The sequence below is a fragment of the Podarcis filfolensis genome (genome assembly GCF_964270895.1).
Source record: "Podarcis filfolensis genome assembly, chromosome: 10".
In the NCBI taxonomy this organism is placed as follows: Eukaryota; Metazoa; Chordata; class Lepidosauria; order Squamata; family Lacertidae; genus Podarcis; species Podarcis filfolensis.
The window spans coordinates 67465036-67486214 of record NC_139612.1 but is presented as its reverse complement, the minus strand read 5'-3'; the positions used below and the strand labels follow the sequence as shown (position 1 = coordinate 67486214).

The 21179-nt window shown below is 46.1% G+C and overlaps 1 protein-coding gene across 5 annotated transcripts in view; it reads left to right on the top strand.

Annotated features, from left to right (window-relative positions):
- The window catches only part of PLXNA4 (plexin A4), a 580684-nt gene that overhangs the window by 372041 nt on the left and 187464 nt on the right, over positions 1-21179 (top strand). The gene's annotated exons all lie outside the window — the stretch shown is intronic.

Below are 21179 nucleotides of genomic sequence, written 5' to 3'. Positions count from 1 at the left end.
CTGAGTCGAGTTGGGGCTATGCCATGTGAGGTTGCAAAGGGGTGAAAGCACGGCTACATAGCTTTAAGGACTTCTTTTCATAAGCAACAGTCCAGAAAGTGTGTAGCTCAGGATTGCTCATTCTGGAATTGCAAACTATCTCAGCTACATTGACCCTTGCTGACCTTTGAGTTGTTTATTTACAGTGGTACCTCGAGTTACATACGCTTCAGGTTACAGACTCCGCTAACCCAGAAATAGTACCTCGGGTTAAGAACTTTGCTTCAGGGTGAGAACAGAAATCGTGTGGCGGCAGCGGGAGGCCCCATTAGCTAAAGTGGTGCTTCAGGTTAAGAACAATTTCACGTTAAGAACGGACCTCCAGAACGAATTAAGTTATTAACCAGAGGTACCACTGTATTTGATTTGCATCCCACAATTTAAGCACACAGAAACCCTGTGAAGTAGGGGAGAGAGAGAGAGAGAGAGAGAGCAAGCAAGCAAGCAACTGGCTCAATTTCACCCAGTGAGTTTCATAGGCAAGTTGGGATTTGAACCCTTATCTCCCAAGTTCTAGTCTAACACTCAAACCACTGCACTCTGCATGAAACACCCTCTTTGGAACCAATTGACCTTCTCTTAACCTGACCTTGCAGGGTTGTTGTGTGGATATAATTGGATAACTGAGGGCCACTACCAGGGAGTGGACTAGTCAGGGTTGTTGCTGATGTCCCAATGCAGAAAAAAGGAATCCCAGTAGCAACATCGCCATTGCTTTGTGTGGAACACTCAAGGCAGTGGGAATTCTCAGTTTTCACAGCCCTCCTCATCCAGGTTCTGTGTGATCCACTGAGCACGACATGATTCAGGAGGTGGTGCCGTTGACTCTATGTATGTCATCCTGAGTTCCTTGGAGGAACTTGCATTCATAAAACCATAGAATTGTAGAGTTGGAAGGGACCCCAAGGATCATCTGGTCCAGCCCCGTGCAATGCAGGAATCTCAACATTCGGTCCCCCATCCAGTTTGAAACCACACCGGACCCTGCTTAGCTTTGCAAATGTGCTGGCGGTTTTCTTGATGCACAACTAGGAAGGGATCGTTTTGTAAGGGGGCAGTGGGCTTGATGAAACACACAGACTCATCCTCTCATGGTTTTAGCTAACTTTCTGGTGGTAAGAGCTGTTCAACAGTGGAATGCATTGTCTCAGAAGGTGGAAGGCACTCCGTCAGGGTTTCTTTAGCTGTGATTCCTGCACTGTGGGGGGTTGGACTAGATCAGTGTTTCCCAGCTGCTTTTGGACTACAGTTCCCATCATCCATGACCATTGGTCCTTCTAGCTAGGGATGATGGGAGTTGTAGTCCAAAAACAGCCAGAGACCCAAGTTTGGGAAACCTTGGCTAGATGTTCCATGGTGTCTCTTCCAACTCTACAACGCTATTGCTCTATAAAAACTGGATGAAAAAATCAAAAGCAACAATAATGGCATCCTATAATAACCCAGAAGAATCTTTTTTGGGGGGTGGGTTGGCTTGGTTGAGGTACTGGCAGGAGACAGCTGAACGTATTTAAAGGGTGAGGAGTCAACTCGAACACAGAGCCCCACTCAGCAGGGATGGTATCGCTGAGAGTTACAGTCATCTCCTGTCTTTTGAGTGAGGCCACTTCTCAGCGCCTTTGACACGTTCTCCATAGTCACCCTGGACTTTGGAGAGAAAGCAAAGCCCATTGCCATGACATAAATTCCATTACAGACCCCAATTAATTCTATATATAGTTTTAGAGAGCCATGATAATGATCAGGCGCCGGCTCGGCAGGCATGCCTCAGTAACCATGCAGGAGCTGGGGCTCATTAGAAGGGACTTCACTTCGCTTTAATTGCGACACACCGAGCTGCTCCACTGTGCAGGCTGTTTGAGAGAGCAAACATTAGAGCCCAGCCACTTGGAAGCCTTTGGTGATCAGAAGCAGTGTTCTTTCCTCCTTGGGCCCAAATGGACATGGCAAGCCAAAGAAACAAAACAAGGTGGGAGAAGTTGCTGCAAAACCGTCTCATGAGAGCTTAAGAAAAGGCTGCAGGATCAGGCCAAGGAGCCTATTGTCACAGTGGCTGTGGGAAGCCCTTAAGGCTATGCACAAACATAGGGAACAAACAAAAATTCAGGGTGCACCCCCACTTTATGTGACACCCCTGTCTATCTGATTCAAGGTAAATCAAGAAACAGGAGATTGGAACAAGCTTGATTCTCAGGCAGGGACATCAGGGACAGGGAAGAAGAAGTTTAGGGTCTTTCCTTCTTCCCAATGCTTGCAATATTCATGGGTGAAAGCTTCCATTTGCTTCACTGATAGCTCCCCCTCCCCACCCCCCACTATGCAAATAGCAGGCACAGGAGCCCCCGACATTTGAACCGTAGTGGACGCAACAGGCTTAAAAACCATACCACCCTATTTCAAGGTGCTGATCCGGATAGAGAAGCGCGTTGCAAAATTCAGGGAAGTACAAATTTCGAAAGATTGTTGCGCTTGCTGCGGATTTGGTAGGTTTCACCTTTAAATGTGAACTGAATTGAATTCTCCCATTCCTCAGTAGTGGTAAGCAACACTGTATAACTGGCTTCCCTCGAGCATGAATAAGATTGCGCCGCCTTGTCTTCTGTCTCTATGGGAGTGAATGGGTGGGCGGTAGGCCCTTGCTAAGCGCCCCCTTGTGCAAAGAGAGGAGCTGACCCTCCTGACGGCCTGCCTCCGTGGACGCTTACTCAAGAGGAAGCCCTTCTAGGCTCAGTGGAAATACTCCCAGGGGAAGTGAGTGCAGGGCAGCAACCCAACTCTCCCTGAAACCGTTCACCACTGCAGCTTCTTAATGGCAGAATGCATGGCGCAGCCGCTGGATGGGGCAATTAATTAATTAATTAATCATCCCCAGCCAGGCTTAATTGCACGGCTTCTTAATCGCGTGATGTGAGTGACCTCTGAGCACTCAGCTGTCTAATAGCCCTGTGCCACACTGACTTTAAAGCTTTCGACTTGTACTGCGATAATGGCTGTATTTCTGTGTGTCACTGTTGACGCTCAGAATCATCTCTCTCTCTCTCTCTCTCTCTCTCTCTCTCTCTCTCTCTCTCTCTCTCTCTCTCTCTCTCTTCCTCCTCCTTCTCCTCCTCCCCTCCCTGCCAGATTGGAGTTTGACAATACAGCTCTTCAGTCTGAGACTTCTATTTTTTTTATAAGATATTTATTAAAGTTTTACAAAAACAAAAGTTTAGAAAAATAAAACAAAAAGTCATATAATAGAAAAAGATACAAAAAGATACATAAAAAAATAAAAAAAATAAAAATACAAAATTCAAAAGACAAGTAGGTACAAAAAAATTAAAAGCAAAATCCATTTTTGTAACTTTAAATTCATTTAACTTGTTTCCTTGACTCCCTCACACCTCCCCTTTTTGTATTCCCATTTAAATAATCAAGTCAGCAAATCCTTACCCTCTTTCATTTATCTTAACTCTATATCTTAACATATTATAACTCTATATTTTCATCCAATTTATCAATTCATTTTTACATATTCTTAATAACTTTTGTTGCTAAATACCACTTATTTCCAATCCAAACATCATTTTAACATTCATTAATTTTGCAATATTTCTGAAGATAATCTTTAAATTTCTTCCAGTCTTCCTCCACCAACTCTTCTCCCAAGTCTCGGATTCTGCCAGTCATTTCCGCCAGTTCCATATAGTCCATCACCTTCATCTGCCACTCTTCCAGGTTGGGTAACTCTTGTGTCTTCCAATACTTTGCAATAAGTACTCTTGCTGCTGTTGTAGCATACATAAAGAAAGTTCTATCCTTCTTTGGCACCAATTGGCCGACTATGCCCAGGAGGAAGGCCTCTGGTTTCTTCAGGAAGGTATATTTAAATACCTTTTTCATTTCATTATATATCATCTCCCAGAAAGCCTTAATCTTTGGGCACGTCCACCAAAGGTGAAAGAATGTACCTTCATTCTCTTTACATTTCCAACATTTATTATCGGGCAAATCAGTCTGAGACTTCTAAATGCCAGGTAGCCACATATTTCCCCCATCACGAGAGCATCAAGATATGCTAATCTTGGTATTCAGGTGCAAGAATAATGTCTTGACAATGGGTTGCATGACCATGGTGAGCAATGCAGTCTGCAGGTTAAGATCATGAGGCTCTGCTTGTAGTGCTGCTCTCAGAGATTCAGGAGTGGCAGCTCATGAGACGGTCTTCTTGGTGGAGGCACCAAGCATTAGGTAATCCCCCTCCACAAGAGGCAGCCCACCTTACCATTTCCACCCATTCCATTTGGCCTTCAAAGAACCGTTTTTGGTGTCCTCTGTGTAATGTGCTTAATGGAATCACTGTTTCAGGGTAAATGGAGGGAGCTGTTGTTTGTTTGCTGCTGTTTTGATAGTATGGTGTGTGTTTTTGTGCTGTAACCCACACTGGGAGCCTCTGTTGTCAGGCAAGCAAAAAATAAATAGCACAGACATTGATTTTCTAGGTTAATAGCATCATGCAGCAAAATCACATTGGGTTTTGTGGCAGTTAATAATATAAGAACCTGCTGGACCAGACCAGTGGTCCATCTAGTTCTCACAGTGGCCAACCAATGGGAAAACTGCAAGCATGATTTGAGCACAAGTGCCCTCTCCAGCCCTGCGATTGGTATTCAGAAGCATGAGACAGAGCACAGCTCTCCTGGCTAGTAGCCATTGATAGCCCTCTCCTCCACAAAATGGTCTAGTCCTCTTTTAAAGCCATTCATGTTGGTGGCCATCACTGCCTCCTGTGGGAGTGAGTTCCATAGTTTAACTCAGGCTTCCTCAACCTCGTCCCTCCAGATGTTTTGAGACTACAATTCCCATCATCCCTGACCAATGGTCCTGCTAGCTAGGGATCGTGGGATCATAGGCCAAAAACATCTGAAGGGCTGAGGTTGAGGAAGCCTGGTTTAACTTTTCTTTTCTTTTTTTAATACATTTTTTTAAACATATCGTTTCCAACAATCATATAACATAACTTCTTATGCAATATTTTAGACGTCCGTCAACACCTCTGATGATTTTCCGTTCTTTATCACTTATTCTGCATTTCTTAATTTCTCTATTACTCTTAATTATCATGAACTAATAATTCTCCTCATAGTCTTTCTTGCAATATTTCAATTAACCATCCTTACAAAACTTCTTGCAATCCTACTAGCGTAATCAGTTCATTACAATTACTTTTCAAATAGCTCGTATATTTACTCCAGTCTTCTAAGAATCTCTGGCCCCGCAGGTTTCAAATCCTTCCTGTTAATTTATCCAGGTCTGCATAGTCCAGCCTGCTTTAACTTTTCACTGCATGAGTAATACCTTCTGTGTATCTCCCCTGTATCTTTCAGCTTCATTGGTCATTGATTTATGCTTGTAAATAGCATCTTAGGCTTTCTCTAGTTTGGGCTAGATTCATATCCTGGTCTGTTGGGCAAGGAAGTCAGGTTCATCTAAGGATCTGCTTAGTGGCTTTGTCTCTCTCTGTTTAATAATTTGTTCTTATCGCAAATGCTCCATTGAGAATTGTTTTGAGCGGAAATCAGGCTCTCTCATAATCTTGCTATCTTTGGGGGGGGGGGCTGGCTGAGCCTTGGAAGATATGAGGAGCGTTGACAGAACTCACACAGCTTGACACAATGTTCCGCTCGGCCTTTTGGAAAGGCATCCTTTGACTTCTTTGGAAAAGGTGTGCGGGCTACTTAAGTTGCCTCTTTTTGTACATTAAGATTATCCCAGTTCATCAGACTGAGTCGATCCTGTCACTGCATTAACATGCAATTATAAAAAGTCCAGACTGAGCAATGATTCACCTTGTTAGGAACATTATGCTGAGAGAGGTTTTTTTTTGGGGGGGGCGCGAGGTGGTGGGCGAGAAGCCCCTAAGCAATGAAAGCAATCTTGAGGAAAAGACCAATTTGGAAACCAGCAAGCTACAACGAAACACTTAACAGCCTTCTTGAAAGCATAACCTGGCCCAAAGGAGTGTCTCATTGAACCATACCGATCACTTATATCGCGCTTTAGAGTGTTCAGAAGCACTGCATATGCATCAATCGTGCCCAAACAGTGCTCCCGGAAGGGAGGGTGGAGAGATTTGTCCACACTTTATTTCTTAATTTAACTAGTGTACCACTTTATGTCTTCAGAACCTCAAAACTGTTTGCCTCTCCATGGAAATCAACAGATATCACAATAAAAACTGGAATAGCTCAGTCAGTAGAGCATGAGCATGAGGCAGGGTTGTGGGTTTGAGCCCCACACTGGGCAAAAACATTCTTGCATTGGAGGGGGTTGGACTAAATGACCCCCATGGTCCTTTCCAATTCTATGATTCTTGTTGTTGTCGTTTAGTCGTGTCCCACTCTTCATGACCCCCTGGACCAGAGCACGCCAGGCACTCCTGTCTTCCACTGCCTCCCGCAGTTTGGTCAAACTCATGCTGGTAGCTTCAAGAACACTGTCCAGCCATCTCATCTTCTGTCGTCCCCTTCTCCTTGTGCCCTCAATCTTTCCGAACATCAGGGTCTTTTCCAGGGAGTCTTCTCTTCTCATGATGTGGCCAAAGTCTTGGAGCCTCAGCTTCAGGATCTGTCCTTCCAGTGAGCACTCAGGGCTGATTTCCTTCAGAATGGATAGGTTTGATCTTCTTGCAGTCCATGGGACTCTCAAGAGTCTCCTCCAGCACCATAATTCAAAAGCATCAGTTCTTTGGCAATCTTTATGGTCCTGCTCTCTCTATGATGCTATGGAAACACAATTCCACACTCAGTGCAGCTCCTTCTTCCCCTCCCCCTCCTACCATTCCTTATTTTAAGTAACATCAGCAGTAAATCTCTTAAAAAGGGGGTCACATGCAGAACAAAAAAGCATCAAAACACTACAGAATGCAATGCGATTACAACATAAAAACCATCCTCGCATTTAATTATATAAATCAAGGATTCAAGAACCATCTTGCCACACCCACCCATTCAAAAGTCACACTTTCCTTGCACACAGTACATCACTCTGACCATTCAATTCTCACTCCAGCAAAACACTCAAAACACTCAGCCATTAGTAATTGTCTGCAAATCCAACAGCTGAAAAGTGAAACAGCAAGTAATTTCCTCCCCATCTCTGACCTGCGGTGATAGATTTTAATGTGAATCTGCCTGGTTTGCAGTTCCCAAACTAAGAAGTAAATTGAAGCACAGCTGTCCTACGGCACAGAAGCATCAAGTCTCTGCTTCAGGGATGGGACAACATAGAACCATAGATTTCTACTTGAAAGCAACCCTGAGGGTCACCTAGTCCAAGGCAGGTGTACCAGGCATGGTCAGGCTCCTACCTTCTCCTGGGCAGACACAGCTGACATAGATCTTGGCCTTTTGGTGGGCTTTCTATTTATTTGTTTTATTTATTGATATATGGCTGTTCATCTGAAGATCTCAGGGTGGTTGTGATGGCCTGGGATTCGGACTCAGAGGTTGAACCTGACGAATCGCAGCTTGCACAGGATTCCCTGCCTCCAGAACCAGCTGAGGCGGGGCTGGGGCCTGAGCCTGAAGTGTCCTCACCTGTGCTGGGTCCTCAGGTGCAGGCACCAGCTGAGTCTGCTCTGGCCCCTGAGGTGATCCATTGCCTGCAGGTGCTCCACTCTCAGCCCTGTCAGGGGAAGGGGAGGTTGCCTCTGGGTCTGGTAGCCCTCCAGCCTCTCCTGAGCTGCAGAGGCTCAGGGCAGAGAGGCGGAGGGAACTAAGTTCCTGCGGGAGGAGTGCTCGCCTCCAGGCCAGGAGAGGCGAGTCACCTGTGGACCGGGGCCACCCTATGCCTCGGGGCAGATAAAAGCCAGTCAGCCCCAGTCCCAGGTTGTGGGAGCAATGTTGTTGCTAGCCTGTTCCTGCCTGCACCCTGTCCTGCTCTTCTGCCAGAGTTCCTGACCCCACCCGACTCCCTGCCTTGGACCCAGCTACAGCACCATTGACCTCGGACTGGACTCGGACCTCGCCTCTTGGTTACCCCCCAGGACCAGCACAGTGGTTCTAGATTGATGTCTGCCTCTCCTTCCTTCCTGATGCCCTGCCCCCTGACAGCCCTGGATTTTTCCAGGCCCACCAGCATAATCTGACGTGATCTGTGACTGTCTCAGCCCAACTTGGTTGATGTTCCAAACCCTTCAGACATGCCCTGTTTGGCTCAGGGCCCCAATATATGTAGGTTTGAAGGTGGGGAGGGTCAGTCAGGGTGATGCCCCGAGTCACTTCCAAATTCTTGAGGTCCTGTATCCCTTGAGGGTTAGGATCTGACAGAGGATTCTGTTGCTGAACTGGCCAGACAAGTCACTTTGTAAGACAATAGTCTTGTTGTTGTTGTTTAGTCGTTTAGTGGTGTCCGACTCTTCATGACCCCATGGACCAGAGCACGCCAGGCACTCCTGTCTTCCACTGCCTACCGCAGTTTGGTCAAACTCATGCTGGTAGCTTCAAGAACACTGGCCAACCATCTCGTCCTCTGTCCTTCCCTTCTCCTTGTGCCCTCCATCTTTCCCAACATCAGGGTCTTTTCCAGGGAGTCTTCTCTTCTCATGAGGTGGCCAAAGTATTGGAGCCTTAGCTTCGGGATCTGTCCTTCCAGTGAGCACTCAGGGTTGATTTCCTTCCGAATGGATAGGTTTGATCTTCTTGCAGTCCATGGGACTCTCAAAAGTCTCCTCCAGCACCAGAATTCAAAAGCATCCATTCTTCGGCGATCAGCCTTTTTATGGTCCAGCTCTCACTTCCATACATCACTACTGGGAAAACCATAGCTTTAACTATACAGACCTTTGTTGGCAAGGTGATGTCTCTGCTTTTTAAGATGCTGTCTACAATAGTCTTAGCTGGCCACTTAAGTGTCCTCATCAGCATCCCAAAAGAATGAGCTACATTTCAAGAGCTTAAGTGATGGTGCCCTCCAGGATAAGGGATGAACCCTTCCTCCCCTCCTCTGCTGAGAAGTAGGAGAGTAATAGCCGGAGAGCAGTATTTGTGAGCTGAGCTTGAAGCAGCCTGGAAACTGGATACACAGAGACATGCTTGCTCTGAGCTGGATCCAAAGCTTTGACCAATGAAGAAGCAAGATTGGTTGGGGTGTTGATGCTGTGAGCCACTTCATCTTATGCTCAGGTCGCATATATGTAGGGCTGCCATACGTCCAGATTTTCCTGGACATTACCTGGATTTCAATGGGGAATTTCCAAAAGGTGGCGCTTTGTCTTGGATCTTAGGCAAGTCAATTAAAAAATCATTAAGTGAAATATGGCAACCCTATACAGTACCTTGGGCTAAGAACTTGATTCGTTCTGGAAGTCCGTTCTTAACCTGAAACTGTTCTTAACCTGACGTACCACTTTAGCTAATGGGGCCTCCTGCTGCCGCACGATTTCTGTTCTCATCCTGAAGCAAAGTTCTTAACCCAAGTTATTATTTCTGGGTTAGCGGAGTCTGTAACCTGAAGCGTCTGTAACCTGAAGCATCTGTCACCCAAGGTACCACTGTATATATGTGCAGATAAAACCATATATCCTAAAGACACCACAGTCTCTACTGATCTTCATTGCAAGAAAAACAAATCCAGGGCAAGTGCCTGGAGTCTTTTGCTGCTCAAAGATTGGAGTGGCATGGAAACCAAGCCTTATGAAGAACAGTTGAAGGAGCTGGGTATGTTTAGCCTGGAAAAGGGGAGATTGAGAGGAGATACAAGAGCATCTACAAATATCTCAAGGGTTGTCATGTGGAAGATGGAGCAAGCCTGTTTCCTCCTGCTCTGGAGGGTAGGACTTGAACCCGTGGCTTCAAGTTACAAGAAAGGAGATTCTGACTAAACATCAGGACTAAACTTTCCGATAGAAAGAGCCATTCCTTTGGAAGGTGGCAGACTCTTCTTTCTCAGAGGTTTTTAAGCAGAGGTTGGATGGCCATCTGTCATAGATGCTCAAGATTCCTGCATTGCAGGGGGTTGGACTAGATGACCCTCAGGGTCCCTTAGAACTCTACAATTTATGGTTCCAACATATATATAGGCACCAGCAGCCTCACAGGTGCTGGTTCCTGGCCTCAGCCTTGCAGAGGCTGGAAACCATAGATTCCGTATATGTTTGTTTTCACGGTGGGTCTGCAGCCATCCTTTGCTGTGGGAGAAAGACGATGATCCCTCTATAATAATTACTGAGAGCGGCAAATTGCTGTGGTTGCGCGTGTTTTTTCGTTTCCCCCTGTCTTTGGGGCAGCATGAAAGGCTGATTGCTCCCGGAGGGCATAGGCCGATCTCCAAACTTTTGATTCGTGGAGCTGAGTGGAATTAATTGCAGATTTATGTTCCGCCGGCGAAGGGGGAGCGTTTCAGATCTGAGCCGTGATGTGCTGTCTTTGCTTTCTGCTGCCTTCTCTTCAGCTGACGGCCCTTAGGTGGTGTGCCTTTCACTCACGGCTCCATTGTTTCCCATAGACTCTCCCTTTATTAATTAGAGGGCCTGACACTAAAGCTTGAGTAACTGAGCAGCGTGGTGCAGTTTTAATTAATCTCACTGCTGAGCCGCTGAAGGTAAACGTGTAAAAGGGTCTGGTGTGCTAGCAGTTAGACACAGCAGCGTGACTCGTGCGAGGTCTTCGTGTGTCCACAAGGATGAGTTCCGGCCTGCTGGTGCAAAAATCTGTCTTGCCGAGAAGGCCATTCTGTTACCTCTTTGACGAATCCCTCCCACTCTCTCAAAATGTTCTAGCTCTTTATCCATCCTTTTTTTGTGTCTCCTGGCAATGTATTTTTGTGATGGATGGGGAGTCGAGGGTGAATGAGGACAGGATGAAAGGAAAGCCCTGCTGGATCAGGGTAAAGCCCAGGATTCTGCCTGCACAGTGGTCAAATAGATGCAAGCAGGGTTTGAGCTCAAGAAGCCTCTCCCTTTCGGTGACTTACAGCAACTAATACTTAAAAGCATTGCCACCTCCAACCGTGGCCAAGTGTCCCTGCATGCTTGCTCATAAGAACATTGGACTCAATCAGTCCAATGACCCATGTAGCTGTTAGAATTCCTGATCCATGACTGCAGTCATGGGATTTTTTTCTTTCACATGACGGTGTATGTTTTGACTCCACAGAGTGGGAAGTGACGGAGACAGGATGTTTGTGTTACTGTGTTCCGTGAAGTGGGACTGTTGTCCTTTATTCTCTTTTTCTCTTTGCTGTCTGATGCTAGAGAGAGAGGGAGCCATGTTGCAGTGCTCCGTGTGTGTTTATATGTAAATAAAGTAGATTAGCCAAAATGCTGAGTATCTGAGGTCTGTCATGCAAGGTGTGCAAACTCTGCAGATCCCTAAGTGTGCCGATGTCTGTTGGCATCGGTCACTGTGATGTTCGGGCTGAAGAAAGCTTATGAAGCTCCTGAACGATTGACCAGGAGGGAGGGAACATGCCAGTTGGGCATGTGTCTCTGCTAGGGTCCTACTCGAGTGTAGGCTGAACTCCTGACTGCAGCATCCTGTTCGTATAGTAGCCAACCAGATACCCGTGGGAAAGTAAAAATGTAAAGGACCCCTGCAGTGGTCGAGCTTCATGCTCTGGCACTGGAGGGCGGAGAGCAGGCGGGGGCAGGGCTGGCGTGCATCTTGGGGGTGTGACATGCCGCCTGCAGGGGCGTGGTGCCCAGCATGGGCAGGGGGGACAGCCGCAATGGCACCCCACCGGGATTACACTGCCATAGCGGTGCGCTCCCCCTGCAATCCTCTTCCTCCACCAGTAGACCCCTGGACAGTTACGTCCAGTCAAAGGCGACTATGGGGTTGCGGCGCACATCTCGCTTTCAGGCCGAGGGAGCAAGCATTTGTCCACAGACAGCTTTTGGATCATGTGGCCAGCATGACTAAACTGCTTCTCGTGCACGGAGGTGTGTGACGAGTGCCAGAGCGCACGGAAACGCCATTTACCTTCCCGCCGGAGTGATACCTATTTATCTACTTGCACTGGCATGCTTTTGAATTGCTAGGTAGGCAGGAGCTGGGACAGAGCAACGCGAGCTCACCCCATCACGGGGATTCGAACCGCTGACCTTCTGATCGGCAAGCCCAAGAGGCTCAGTGGTTTAGACCACAGTGCCATCCGTGGAAAACCAAAGAGCAGGACTTGAGCAGAAGAGCACATCCCCCCCCTGTGGTTTTCAGCAGCTGGTATTCAGAAGCCCTGTTGCCTCCAACTGAGAGCATGGCCATCATGGCTAGGAGCCACTGATAATTCTCCATGAATTTGTCTAATCCACTTGTAATGCCATACAATTTGATGGCCATCACTGCCTCCTGGAGGAGAGCGTGTTCCATCGTTTTAACTATGTGCTGCATGAAGAAGGACTTCGTCTTCTTCTTCTTCTTCTTCTTCTTCTTCTTCTTCTTCTTCTTCTTCTTCTTCTCCTCCTCCTCCTCCTCCTCCTCCTCCTCCTCCTCCTCCTCCTCAATAATAATTTCTACCCTGCCCATCTGCATGGGTTTCCCCAGCCACTCTGGGCTGCTTCCAACAGAATATTAAAATACAATAAACATTAAAAGCTTCCCTAAACAGGACTGCCTTCAGGTGTCTTCTAAAAGTCTGGTAGTTGTTGTTCTCGTTGACATCTGGTGGGAGGGCGTTCCACAGGGCGGGCGCCACTACCGAGAAGGCCCTCTGCCTGGTTCCCTGTAACTTGGCTTCTCACAGCGAGGGAACCGCCAGAAGGCCCTCAGCACTGGACATCAGTGTCCGGGCAGAACGATGGGGGTGGAGACGCTCCTTCAGGTATACAGGACCAAGGCCGTTTAGGCCTCTTTCTTTTATCTGTCCTGAACGTCCAATATGCCACTTCATGTCCACGAGTCTAATGTGATAAGGGAGGGAGAAAAAACCCTCTCTCTCTGCACTGTCTCCATGCTATGTGCAATTTTAAAAACTTTTGTCATGTTGCCTCTTACCGTTTCCCTAAATAAAAAAAGTCCCAAATTGGCAAAAATGTATAAATCTAAATCAAATAAGTGTTGGAAATGTAAAGAGAAAGAAGGTTCTTTTTATCATATGTTGGGGCCTTGTACAAGGTTAAAACTTACTGGGAAATGATATATAATGAAATGAAAAGGAGGTTTAAAATAACGTTTGTAAAAAACAACAACAACCCAGAAGCTTTCCTTTGGGGAATTATAGGGACAGAACTACCCAAGCTGTATAGAAACTTAGTCATATATGCTACTACAACAGCAAGAATGTTATTTGCCTCCAAAATGCAAAGAAGTAGAAGTACCAGCAAAGAAAGAATGGATACAAAAACTTACGGAATGTGCAGAAATGGTGAAACTTACTGGAAAAAATAAGAAATAAAGACAACAACTTTTTATTAAAGAGTGGAAGTGGTTTATTGAATATTTACAGATAAGTTGTAAACAGATGAGAGCATTGGAAGGGTTATTGTAATAACCTGCAGTTTCATAAGAGTATATATCTAAAGCAGATGAATAAATGAACAAATTAAGTTAATTTGGATATGCAGAAGGTATTAAAAATAAATTTAAAGAACCGCGGAAAGAATGGGGAGGAAGTCAAGTTTTGAAATGTTAAAATGACTGTGAAATTATTGAAATGTATAAACCTGAAAATTATAAATAATGTTTTTAAAAACAGTCCCAAACACTGCAACCTTTATTCATAGCGGACTCGTACCATCCCCTTGACCTTTCTGACGTCCCTTTTCCGAACCTTTTCTAAATAACTAGCTCTGTTAGCTGTCGATGCTAAGTTTTCTTTCATGTGTCAGTTGCTGATGGTTTTTTGGATTCTTTATTCATCTTTTCACTTGGCCTGGCCTAGGCAGCCATTCTCACACCTTCAGATAGAAGGCTGTGCTCAGGCAGCCCTTTAAATAGAGGACTGTTCTGTAAAACAGAATACATGGCCCCTCCGCGCTTCCAATATCCTGTGCACATTCATCTGACCTTTATTTTTTTTAATCGATTTTCTTTTTCTAATCACGAAAGGGCATTGCCGTTTGAGCTTCAGGTAGCAACTACATCACTTCTTCCTTGCGCTGGGGAAGAGTTGATGGCCAGCTCAGGCACTAAAGGTAAAGGATCCCCTGACCATTAGGTCCAGTCGCGGATGACTCTGGGGTTGCGGCGCTCATCTCGCTTTATTGGCCGAGGGAGCCGGCGTACAGCTTCCGGGTCATGTGGCCAGCATGACTAAGCCGCTTCTGGCAAACCAGAGCAGCGCACGGAAACGCTGTTTACCTTCCCGCCGGAGCGGTACCTATTTATCTACTTGCACTTTGACGTGCTTTGGAACTGCTAGGTTGGCAGGAGCAGGGACCAAGCAACGGGAGCTCACCCCGTCGCGGGGATTCGAACCGCTGACCTTCTGATCAGCAAGTCCTAGGCTCTGTGGTTTAACCCACAGTGCCACCCGCATCCCTCAGCTCAGGCACTACCTTTCCTCATACCTTCAAATGTTGCTGTAGGCAGTGGTGGACCATGGCACCTCAATTTCAGTGCTGCCTTGCGCGATGCCAAAATCCAGATGGGGCCCCCCACCTCTTGCCTTCCATTGGATGTTGTAGTCGCCATGACCCAGAAGATTGATGCCCAGTGTGATTACACCAATCACTCCCCCCTAGATCTGCCTTTGCTGTGTGAGTGATGTGAGTCCCCCACCATTGCTTCATGCTGATCAGCGATGCAACCCAATAGACCCAACTGAAATTGAAATTGACATACTTTATTGCCACTTGTACAACCTTTATACAGTGAGATTACACAAGCACCCGCCACTCAGCTCTCTTAGTCTCAATTCCCCTCATTTAGTGACGCACACCCACCAAACCCGAAAGTCAGTTGCCCTGTTGTTATCTTTTCATTCAGCAGATCTTCTTCAAGATATGGCAACCCTACATTCTGACTTCTGTCTGCCTTTGAAAAATAAATAAATGCCCCCAAATAGCAGAGCTAGTTATTTTTCAAGACATCATCACCATGAATCCTGGCCTGTCAGTTCATAGCTCATGTCCCGTAACATTTCTTGGAAAGTTCCCATAAGGCACAGGTGTATTCTCCGGCAATCTGTCACTCATTGCTGTTTGGGAGTTTAGTGCTGACGGGATTCAATGGTGCTTCATCAGGGCGCTGCTTCTGCCCCTCCATGTCAGTTAAAAAACTCACTCTGCTGACACAGGAATCCTCAGGGGAAAACGTGGCAATGACTGATGACATCGCGTTTGTCCAGCCCAGTAGTATTTTTATATCCCCCCCCCCCGGGCAAAACGGGCCTTTTTTGACCAACGAGGGAGCTTCAGGGATGGCAGATGTTATCTGGAAAGCCATTTCAAAGAAAGCTGGGACTAGACAATTGTGGGTGGGGGGAGCTAATATGATAGGGGGGTGGAATAAAGAAATGGTGGTGTCAGGGTACTGCCATCGGAACAGAGTAAGGAAGCAGAGGGGCAGTTGGGTTACAGGGAACCTCCGAAAATCTTACGGAGCAGTTCCTCTTCCTGTGGTGAGGAAAGCCACACCTCCAGTGGGAAGAGGGGAAAGGACCAGAGGATGCTGCTGGGAGCCTCAGCACGGCTCCTTGCCAAGCCGGCCAGGAGGGAAGCATGCCCCTTCCGTCGCCCACCCTGCGCAGAGGTGTAAAACACAAAGAAGGAAGGAAAAGGCTGGGGTTGACGAAGCTCTTATGTTGGGGGAGGCCCAGGAAACAACCACTCCCGGATTCTGCTAGAGATCGAGGCAGACATGAACTTGTGGCTCTGCACTGTAAATAGTTTTGCACCGAAATAAAACCTGTAAAAGACAGCTCAGATTCCTGAATGGTTACTCACGAGCAACCACTATTGCCATCTGACAGGTGGCATGGATTGGGGGAAGGGAGAGGAATAATTACCATTTGCCAAAATTAACTGGTACTGTAAAGATTAAGAATAAGCAGCACAGTGGTACCTCGGGTTAAGAACTTAACTCATTCCGGAGGTCTGTTCTTAACTGTTCTTAACCTGAAGCACCACTATAGCTAATGGGGCCTCCCGCTGCTGCCGTGTCGCTGGAGCACGATTTCTGTTCTCATCCTGAAGCAAAGTTCTTAACCCGAGGTAATATTTCTGGGTTAGCAGAGTCTGTAACCTGAAGCATATGTAACCTGAAGCGTATGTAATCCGAGGTACCACTGCATTTGTGTTTGTGAAAGGAATCACAAAATCACAGCATTGCAAACAGTCGGGTTTCTTGTTTTTGCAGGTCTCCACCTGCAGCTTACCTTCATGTGCCCTTTGGGGAAACTGGCTGCCCCAAGGGAGCATTATGCAAACCTTTTGCCGCATGCAATTGTGTGGATGTGGGAAATGCCAGAATACTCTGGCATTGGTTCCTTGACTTCAGAGGAATCACCTCATCAGTGACCTTGGAACTGCTCCCTGGTTAGTTTCATCCTTGGGGAGTAACAGAAGGAAACTCAACTTTGTGCAGATTGGAAACGTGTGTGTGTGTGGAGTTGCATGACTCGTTGGAATCCCTCTGAATCCAACCGAGCTGCTTTTCCGTGACAGCAATTACGCCCTTTGCAGGAATCCAAGCACCCTGAAAGGCACAGCTCTTCTGTGTAACCTTGACTCCGCAAAGGCGACTTTATTTACCTGCTCTCCTCTCCTTGTGGCACCTCCAGGAAATCAGACGAGGAGCCTTCCCCTGAAATCATGCAACTTGATTCTTCGAAATGTCATTGCCAGGAGTGCTGGCGTGTGGTGGAGGTGTCCCACTGGACCAGAGAAAGCTCCATCATCATCGCAGCGTGGGAGGAAGCATTTTTAGCACCAAGAGGCTCAGGCTGGAAATGGGTCAGATGTGGGAGAATGGCTGTAAATGTGTCCATAGAAAGCTACCTTTTCCTTAATAGTGGGGAGAAATCATTTGAACCTAGAGGGTGCCTGTTCATCAGTAGTGGCATGATTTTTAACACACAAAGTGATTTGTGAACCCTTGCCATAATAATAATAATACTTTATTATTTGTACCCCGCCCATCTGGCTGGGTTTCCCCAGCCACTCTGGGCAGCTTCCAACAAAGACCAAAAATACACTAAAATGACACGCATTAAAAACTTCCCTGAACAGGGCTGCCTTCAGATGTCTTCTGAATGTCAGGTAGTTGTTTATCTCTTTGACATCTGATGGGAGGGCATACCACAGGGTGGGCACCACTACCGAGAAGGCCCTCTGCCTGGTTCCCTGTAGCTTTGCTTCTCACAATGAGGGAACTGCCAGAAGGCCCTCGGAGCTGGACCTCAGCATCCGGGCAGAACGATGGGGGTGGAGATACTCCTTCAGGTATACTGGGCTGAGGCTATTTAGGGCTTTAAAGGTCAGCACCAACACTTTGAATTGTACTTGGAAACGTACTGAGAGCCAATGTAGGTCTTTCAAGACCGGTGTTATGTGGTCTCGGCGGCTGCCTCCAGTCACCAGTCTAACTGCCGCATTCTGGATTAGTTGTAGTTTCCGGGTCACCTTCAAAGGTAGCTCCACGTAGAGCGCATTGCAGTAGTCCAAGCGGGAGATAACTAGAGCATGCACCACTCTGGTGAGACAGTCTGCGGGCAGGTAGGGTCTCAGCCTGTGTACCAGGTGGAGCTGGTAGACAGCTGCCCTGGATACAGAATTGACCTGCACCTCCATGGACAGCTGTGAGTCCAAAATGACTCTGAGGCTGCGCACCTGGTCCTTCAGGGGCACAGTTACCCCATTCAGGATCAGGGAGTTCTTCACACCAGCCCACCCCCTGCCCCCAAGAACAGTACTTCTGTCTTGTCAGGATTCAACCTCAATCCATTAGCTGCCATCCATCCTCCAACCGCCTCCAGGCACTCACACAGGACCTTCACCGCCTTCGCTGGTTCTGATTTGAAAGAGAGGTACCTTATGAAGGTAACTTATGCAGTCTTTTGTATTCCATCTACTGCTTTAGTTTAATTATTGGGGACCACAGTTCTTTAATGATCAGGGACCACAGTTCATTTATCTGGGACCACAGAGAGAGCCTCTTTGGTGGTCGAACTTAGAAATGGCAAGAAAATCGATTCGGTTAACGTATAAAGGCAAACCTACCTAATTTGTCCTTTCCAAAACAATATGAGAACCAAAACATGGCTGTCCTTCAAAATTTTGCAGTGCGGACTGTGAGCCAAGTACTGTGTATGGAAATGCATATATTAGGGTAAAGTGTGCAGGAAAATGCATGTTGTATCAGGGGAAATCGCTTTGCAAAAATGTGCATATAATGCAAAATTGCATACAAATATCTGCATGCTAAGAGATATTTGCTGGTGAGTTTTCATTAGGACTTTAAAAAATAACAGCATGTAAATTGATGTGGAGAAGTGAAAGAAGCTGAAATGGGCGTAGTCACCCATTACTGGGCATCTCCCAAAAGAGGCTCATCTTGTCTCATCTTACTGGTTTTCCACCAAATGGTGAAAACTTGCCATAGATATAGATCTATGGAAGCCTTTGATCACCTGTTTCCTTATTCTGTTGCTGACTTTATTGTTCCCAGTTTTAACGAGAGCATTTAATATGCGTTCCATTTTACAATAGCTTTTTTTTATAATGTTTCTGAATTTTATGCATGATGTGCTGTTAATTTTTATTGTTGTTCGTTACCTTGAACTTCCTGAAAAGGCAGAGGATGTGCGTTTGTTAAACATGAATACAAATGAACAAGCCATTTACTGAACCAGACCCTTGGTCGATTTAGCTCAGCGTTGTGTGCTATGAATGGAAGCAGCTCTCCAAAGCCATTTACCACTCCTGTTTATTGCATTTTTATCCCACCCTTCCCACCAAGGAGTTCAAGGTGGTGTGAATTGTTCCCTCGCTTATTTAATCCCCACAACAACCCTGTGAGGTAGGTCAGGCTGAGAAGCAGTGAATGGCCCAAGGTCACCCAGTGAGCTTCGTGGTTGAGTGGGGATTTGAACCCAAGTCTCCCAGGTACTTAGTCCAACACTCTAACCACCCTCCTCCCGGTATGCCCCACGGAGGACCTTAAGGTCCATAAATAGCAACACCCTAGAGGTCCTGGGCCCTAAGGAAGTCAGATTAGCCTCAACCAGAGCCGGGGCCTTTTCAGCACTGGACCCAGCTTAGTGGAACACTCTGTCTCTTGAGACCAGGGCCCTGCAGGATCTGATTTCTTTCCGCAGAGTCTGTAAGACAGAGTTATTCTGCCTGGCCTTTGGCTTGGAATCAACTTGATCCCCTTCCCCTCTTTCCTTTTTCCTTTCTCCTTCTGTGATGGAATTCCTATTTGGGGACTTCCTTGGGTTTTTTCTGACCCACGTAGGACCAGTCTGGATAGTTAGCCTTGGTGAAGACTTGACGTTTTCATCCCCCAAAAAGTTTTTGATTTGAGTTTCTACTGAAATTGAGGCTGCATTTTAATGTTGTATTTTGAAATATACTCAGAGTCGCAAAGTGATTTCATGCTCTTTATTCAGCTCATAGTGGTGAGGAGGAATGAATGAAAGTCCCCTCAAGGTATCTGCTTTATATACATTATTTACACAATGGGCTGCATATGATTGGCTAATTCCGGAATTCTACTGTAAGCCAATCAGGTTGTGGATTCACTTATATCTGGAGCATGATTGGGTGGTTCCTGCCAACCAATCATACTGCTGCATTGTTCTAGGACCAATCAGACTGCTGCATTCTGTTTTTTTAATATATATATAAATTTTTATTAATTTTCCAACATATATTAAGACACAATACAACTGACAATACATAAACAAACAAACATATAAACACATATAATTTCATAACCTCTTTTTCTTAAACCTTATTTCAACGACTTCCCCATACCTCCCTTTTCTGCATCCCTGTTTTAAGCTTTTCCAGCAACCCCTAATTTCAATTACTTATAATTCACTTTCTTTAATCCTTTTTCTCTTACCCAATTATTTGTCACTGCAATTCTGTTTTACATTACCCATGACATTTTAGCACTCATTAATTTTACAACAGTTCTTAAGATAAACTTTAAATTTCTTCCAATCTTCTTCCACCGTCTCTTTTCCTTGGTCGCGGATTCTGCCAGTCATCTCGGCCAGTCCCATATAGTCTATCACCTTCGTCTGCCACTCTTCCAGCGTGGGTAGTTCTTGTGTCTTCCAATACTTTGCTAAAAGAACTCTTGCTGCTATTGTAGCATACATAAAAAACGTCCTATCTTTCCTTAACACCAATTGGCCTACCATGCCCAGGAGAAAGGCCTCTGGTTTCTTATGAAAGGTACACTTAAGGACCTTCTTAATTTCATTATAGATCATTTCCCAGAAGGCCTTGATCCTTGGGCACGTCCACCAAAGGTGGTAGAAAGTACCTTCAGTTTCATTACATTTCCAGCATTTATTATTGGGCAGACTGCTGCATTCTGAATCCTATTGCTCTAGGACCAATCAGACTGCTGCAGTTTGGATCCTATTCAACTCAGTACATAGCAATTTTAATGTTGTTTCTAAGTTGTATTTCAGTCAATTGTTTTTATACCTGGTGTTAGCCGCCCTGAGCCCGGTCTTGGCTGGGGAGGGCAGGGTATAAATAATTTATTATTATCATTATCATTATCATGCTGGCTTTTCTAGGGTGAACCAGGAACTCGGTATGTACTCTTGGGCAAGTCACACTCCCTCTTCAATGCACACTAACCTGAGTCAGCTTGGAATACCTAGACCCACCTTACAGAGTTGTTGGATGCCTCTCCTGGTATGCCCCACAGAGGACCTTAAGGTCCACAAATGACAACATTTTGGAGGTCCCAGGTCGCAAGGTGGTTAGATTGGTCTCAACTAGGGCCAGGGCCTTTTCAGTGCTGGCCCCAACTTGGTAGAACGCTCTGTCACAAGAGACTAGGGCCTGAAAGACAGAGCTGTTCCACCTGGCCTTTGGTTTGGACTCAGTCTGACCCTTATGTTTCCCTCCCTTTATGGTCTTAATTTATCGGCTATTTTAAAATGCGGCTGCATTTTAAATTGCATTTTAACCTGTATTTTAAATTTTTTTTTCTTCCTCTTTTTCCGCTATTATGTTTTTACTGTGATTTTATTGG